We start from the raw sequence: 6157 nt of genomic DNA on the forward strand, positions 1-6157 counted from the left end.
CTGGGAATGTTCCTTGTCTCCCATTACTACCCCATAAAAATCCTCATTTTCCAGCAGAACATTCCAGAGTTTTCCTGCCTCTCCAGACCTGGGAACACTCCCTGCCTCCATTTATTACCCTCCAAAAATCCCCATTTTCCAGCAGAACATTCCCAAATTTTCCTGCTTTCCTAGATCTGGGAACATTCCCTGTCTCCCATTATTACCCCATAAAAACCCTCATTTTCCAACAGAAAATTCCGGAGTTTTCCTGTCTCTCCAGACCTGCTCCCTTCACCTCCCCAAATCCCCATTTTCCAGCAGGCCACTCCAGGAATGAAGTTATTTCCCAGGCAGGAGCAGGAATTCAGCTCCAAGCCCGATTTCCCTGGAGCTGAACCCCTCACAAAGCTCCAGCATGAAGCAAAACGTGGCCAAGCTCCCGGGAGAAGCTCCTGGAGCCAAGAAATCCAAGAATTCGAGGAGAAGCAGATGTTCACAGGCAGAGCAGGGAATCCTTGCAGCAGGAAAGGGAAACGAGGGGAAAATGTCCTCAGTTTTTACTGGTTTGGGGAAGATTTCCGCAGGGATGGGGTTGGAGTGGGGAACTGGGGAATGGAATGGGGAACTGGGGAATGGAATGGGGAACTGGGGTCTCAGATTGGGATCTGGAATGTGCAATTGGAGTCTGGAATGTGAAAATGGGGAATGGAACGTGAAATTTGGGTCTGGAATGTGAAATTTGGGTCTGGAATGTGAAATTTGGGGTCTGGAATGTAAAATTTGGGGTCTGGAATGTAAAATTGGGATCTGGAATGTGGAATTTGGGTCTGGAATAGGAAATTGGGGAATGGAGTGTGAAATTGAGGTCTGGAGCGTGGAATTGGGGAATGAAATGGGAAATTTGGGTCTGGAATGGGAAACTGGGGAATGGAATGGGAAACTGGGGAATGGAATGTAGAAGTGGGGTCTGGAATGTAAAATTTGGGGTCTGGAATGTAGAATCAGGGTCTGGAACATGGAATTGGGGTCTGGAATGTAAAATTTGGGGTCTGCAATGTAAAATCAGGGTCTGGAACATGGAATTGGGGTCTGGAACATGGAATTGGGGTCTGGAATATGGAATTGGGGTCTGGAATATGGAATTGGGGTCTGGAATATGGAAGGGCCACTTGTCCAGGAGTTTTTGGTGGGAATACCTGGAGATTTTCCACCTGCTGGATCAACGTGCCCGCACTAAAGCCACACACAACCCCACCAAGGGGATTTGTTTATTCCAAAAGGCAGAGGCTGAGCTGGCTGGGATGAATCCCAGACCCTGCTCCCAGGATTGCCACCCTGGGAAACCAGGGCACCATCTGCTCTGCCCCAGCCCCTGCCTCTGCAGGAGATCCAGGAGCTTTTCCCAGATTCCCACCCCAGCCCTGGCAATCAAGGACACGAGGGCAGGGGATGCTGGCAGGCTGTGGGATAACCAGGAAAATCCATCACACCCCTGAGGAGATTCCCAATTTCCAGCTCCTGGAGGGATTTATCCCTGCTCTGATTCCCGGATTTATTTTTTTCATCTTCCACCCCAGAGCAAGGAGGCACGGAGGAGATCTCCAGCCCTTGCAAACTCTGCAATTCCAGCCTCTGGAGGAGAACTCCCAGGAATTTTCCAGCCTTTTTAACAGGAGGGAAAGGCTGGAAAAGCAAGAGCCAGGGAAAAGCTGCTGCCCCTCTCAGGGAGCCTCCCGGGCCTGGCTCCAGCCCTGAGCAGCTCCAGGCTGGCTCCTTTCCATCTCCTGCTGCTCCCTGACAGCCATTCCCAGGGAAAAAAGCTGTTCCTGGATGTTTTACCTGCTGAACAAGGCGGGTCCGGCCCTCCCTGAGCAGCTCCTGCCTTGTCCCCATCAGTGGCGCTGCCCTGAGAGCTGAGGGTGGCACGGTCCCACTTCCAGCAGGGATTTGGGATGGGATCCCGCTGGATCTTCATCCTCCCAGCCCCTCCTGGGTTCCTGGACCTGGCTCTGGTTCAAAGCACTGGGGTTTGATCCCAAAGCTCCGCCCAGAAGTGGGGAAAGAATTTGACAAAAATCCGGAATATCAGCAAGGCGCAGGGGGTGCTATGGGGTGGAGGAAGCTCAGGGAACCTCTTCCTCCCTGGATGGAGCAGGAACTGGGATCAGCACTGCTCCCCTGCAGGGTGTCCTTCAGCTGGAACACTTCATCCCAGCTGCAATCCTTTGTTCCACCTGGAAGCTCCTTATTCCAGCTGGAACCCCCTTATCCCAGCTGGAAGCCTTGCTGGAACCCCTTTCTTCCAACAGGAACCCCTTTCTTCCAGCTGGAACCCCTTTCTTCCAGCTGGAACCCCTCTATTCCAGCTGGAATCCTTTATTCCAGCTGGAATCCTTCCTGGAACACCCTCGTTCCAGGTGGAATTCTTTTATTTCCTGCTACAGCCCCTCTATTCCACCTAGAACCCCTTTACTCCAGCTGGAATTCTTGCTGTAACCCCTTAATTCCACCTGGAACACCTTCATTCCATCTGTAACCCCATTATTCCATCTGTAACCCCTTTATTCCACCTGGAACACCTTCATTCCATCTGTAACCCCATTATTCCATCTGTAACCCCTTAATTCCACCTGGAACACCTTCATTCCATCTGTAACCCCATTATTCCATCTGTAACCCTTTTATTCCACCTAGAACCTGATTATTCTTTCTGTAACCCCTTTATTCCACCTGGAACCCCTTAATTCCACCTGTAACCCCCATTATTCCATGTGTAACCCTTTTATTCCAGCTGAAACCCCCATTATTCCACCTGGAACCCCATTATTCCATCTCTAAACACATCATTCCACCTTTAACCCCTTTATTCCACCTGTAACCCTTTTATTCCACCTTTAACCCCATTTATCCCACCTGTAACCCCTTTATTCCCCCTGTAACCCCATTATTCCCCCTGTACCCCCATTTATCCCACCTTTAACCCCTTTATTCCCCCTGTACCCCCATTTATCCCACCTTTAACCCCATTATTCCCCCTGTACCCCCATTTATCCCACCTTTAACCCCTTTATTCCCCCTGTACCCCCATTTATCCCACCTTTAACCCCTTTATTCCCCCTGTAACCCCATTATTCCACCTGTAACCCCCATCCCAGGTGCCCACAGGCAGCAGCTGTCCCCACTCCCCCCTCGAGGGTGACACTTCCCATCCATCCCTGCATCCTGCCGGTTGCCATGGCAACGCTTTGGGAAGCAGGGAGCTTCATTATCAGTTTCTCTATGGAATTAAAAAAAAAAAAAGAAAAAAAAAAACCCTTGGATGAAATTTTGTTTTCTCCCTGCTGCCTGAAATGTCCCGGATTTGTCCCTGACCCTTCTGTGTCTGTGGATTTATCCAGGTCCACTTCCCAAAGTGAATTTTCTGAGGGTTTTATGGGAATTCTGAGGGATTATGGGAATCCCCGGGATCAACCCACCCCAGCCTCGGGAATAAAGCACGGAGAGCTGGAAATAAAATCCCCTCCGGGCCATTCCCAGGGCTGGAGGAACGCGTGAATTGTTGTTAATTAAACAGCAATCAAGGGAAAAAAAACTTCCCCATGGGCTGGGATCGATCCTGCTGAGCAATTCCAGGGAGGATGCAGAGCTGCAGGATGAATCCCAGAAATGCAGAGCAGCAGGTTTGTGAGTCAGGCAGAGGGAGGGAGGTGAGAAAACCGGCAAGGAAACGCCAAACAAATGACAAATTCCCTTTTTTTTCCCCTAGTTTTTCGTGGCTGTACCAAGGCCCCTTCCCACGCAGGCCAATCCCTCTCCTTCCCCAGCTTTTCAGGATCCATTCCCACCCTGCTGCCGTGTTCCCTGCAGGATGGGGCTCCAGGGATGCTCCACGGCTTTTTTAAAAGTCACTCAGGAAGGGGGAGCTGGGGAGAAAGGGAGAGCTGGGGCATCACTGATCCCCCCCTAGAAACACCCACCAGCCTGGAAACCCCACCCTGGGCAAAAAGGCCTGCCTGGAAAAGCAGGGAATCAAATCCCTCAGGAAATGGGACCTGAGGGATCGTCCCATCCCCTCAGGAAATGGGGCCTGAGGGATTTGATTCCCTCAGGAAATGGGGCCTGAGGGATCGTCCCGTTGCCTCAGGAAATGGGACCTGAGGGATCGTCCCATTCCCTCAGGAAATGGGACCTGAGGGATCGTCCCGTTCCCTCAGGAAATGGGACCGAGGGATCGTCCCAGTCCCTCAGGAAACGGGACCTGAGGGATTTGATTCCCTCAGGAAATGGAACCCGAGGGATCGTCCCGTTCCCTCAGGAAATGGGATCTGAGGGATTTGATTCCCTCAGGAAATGGGACCCGAGGGATCGTCCCGTTCCCTCAGGAAATGGGACCTGAGGGATTTGATTCCCTCAGGAAATGGGACCTGAGGGATCGTCCCATTCCCTCAGGAAATGGGACCTGAGGGATCGTCCCAGTCCCTCAGGAAATGGGATCTGAGGGATTTGATTCCCTCAGGAAATGGGACCTGAGGGATCGTCCCATTCCCTCAGGAAATGGGATCTGAGGGATTTGATTCCCTCAGGAAATGGGATCTGAGGGATCGTCCCATTCCCTCAGGAAATGGGACCTGAGGGATCGTCCCATTCCCTCAGGAAGTGGGATCTGAGGGATTTGATTCCCTCAGGAAATGGGACCTGAGGGATCGTCCCATTCCAGCCCTGTCAGGGCAGGGACACCTCCCACTGTCCCAGCCCCGTCCAGCCTGGCCTTGGGATCCAGGGGCGGCCACAGCTGCTCTGGGAATCCCCATTTGGGATTTGGGGAGCCCAAATCCCGATTTTGTGGTGCAAAATTGTGTGGGCATCCCAACTGTTGGGATTAGGAGATGCCCAGATCTTGGAATTAGGAGGCCCAGCCAGAGCCAGAGCTCGTCCCAAGTGCAAATTGTGCAGAGCCTGAGGGCAACACCCAAATTTGTAAAGTCCCTGCCCTCAGCATTCCTGGGTGCCCTTGAAACATCCCTGTGGAGGGAACAGGGAACATTCTGAGGGAGGAGGAGGAGGGAAAGAGCAGGGATGGAAGAGGAAAGGAGCAGGGATGGAGCAGGGATGGAGCAGGGATGGAAGAGGAAAGGAGCAGGGATGGAGCAGGGAAGGAGGAGGAAAGGAGCAGGGATGGAGCAGGGAAGGAGCAGGGAAGGAGCAGGGATGGAGCAGGGAAGGAGCAGGGATGGAGCAGGGAAGGAGCAGGGATGGAGCAGGGATGGAGCAGGGAAGGAGCAGGGATGGAGCAGGGAAGGAGCAGGGATGGAGCAGGGAAGGAGCAGGGATGGAGCAGGGATGGAGCAGGGAAGGGCTGGGAGAGGCCCTGCCTGGAGCTGATCTGTCTGGGGAGGACAAACCTGGTAAAGAAAATTAAAATTGGATAAAATGATTTATTATCTTTTATTTCAGAGCATCCTGGGCTGGTTGGAGGCTCTGGAATGAGCTGATCCTGATGGTTCCCCCCCTCCAATTCCAGCCTGGAATTTTCTGAAGTGATTCCTGCAGCTCCCACTGTGCTCATCAGCCTTAATTGCTCCAAAACCAGCATTTGAAGGGATATAAATTCAAAATAAAATATAAATTTTTTAAAAAATTAAAATATAAATTAAATAGAAATAAAATAAGTAATACCCAAACCCAGAATTTTAAGTGATATAAATTAATTAAATATGACATGTAAATTAAATAAAATAATTTATAACAAAATATAAATTAAATAGAAATAAAAAAGATAAAATAGATAAAATTAAATAGAAATAAAATAGAAATAAAATAATATAAATTTAATTCCAGCTGCCTGGATTTTGGTGGAAAAAAAATTATCCAGAGGAAAAAAGTGATTCCTATCACACAAGAATATCTCAGCTCCAATTAAGGGCCTGCTAATTTTTTTTTCCTAAATAGCCTTTAATTAGCAGGACATTTCACTTTTAGGAGTGGTAATTAAAAAAAAAAAAAAAAAAACCCAGACATTTGGAAAAACAAACAAGAGTTTGTTGTTAAAAAAACAAAAAAAGGTAAAAAAGAGGAGCTGGAACTTCCAGTCTCCCCTCCCAGGGGTTTTATTCTCTCACAGCCAACAGGGATTAAAAAATTGTTCTGGAGTGGGAAAAATCTGATAAATGTTGGA

This window comes from Molothrus ater, chromosome 24 (genome assembly GCF_012460135.2).
Source record: "Molothrus ater isolate BHLD 08-10-18 breed brown headed cowbird chromosome 24, BPBGC_Mater_1.1, whole genome shotgun sequence".
Classification (NCBI taxonomy): Eukaryota; Metazoa; Chordata; class Aves; order Passeriformes; family Icteridae; genus Molothrus; species Molothrus ater.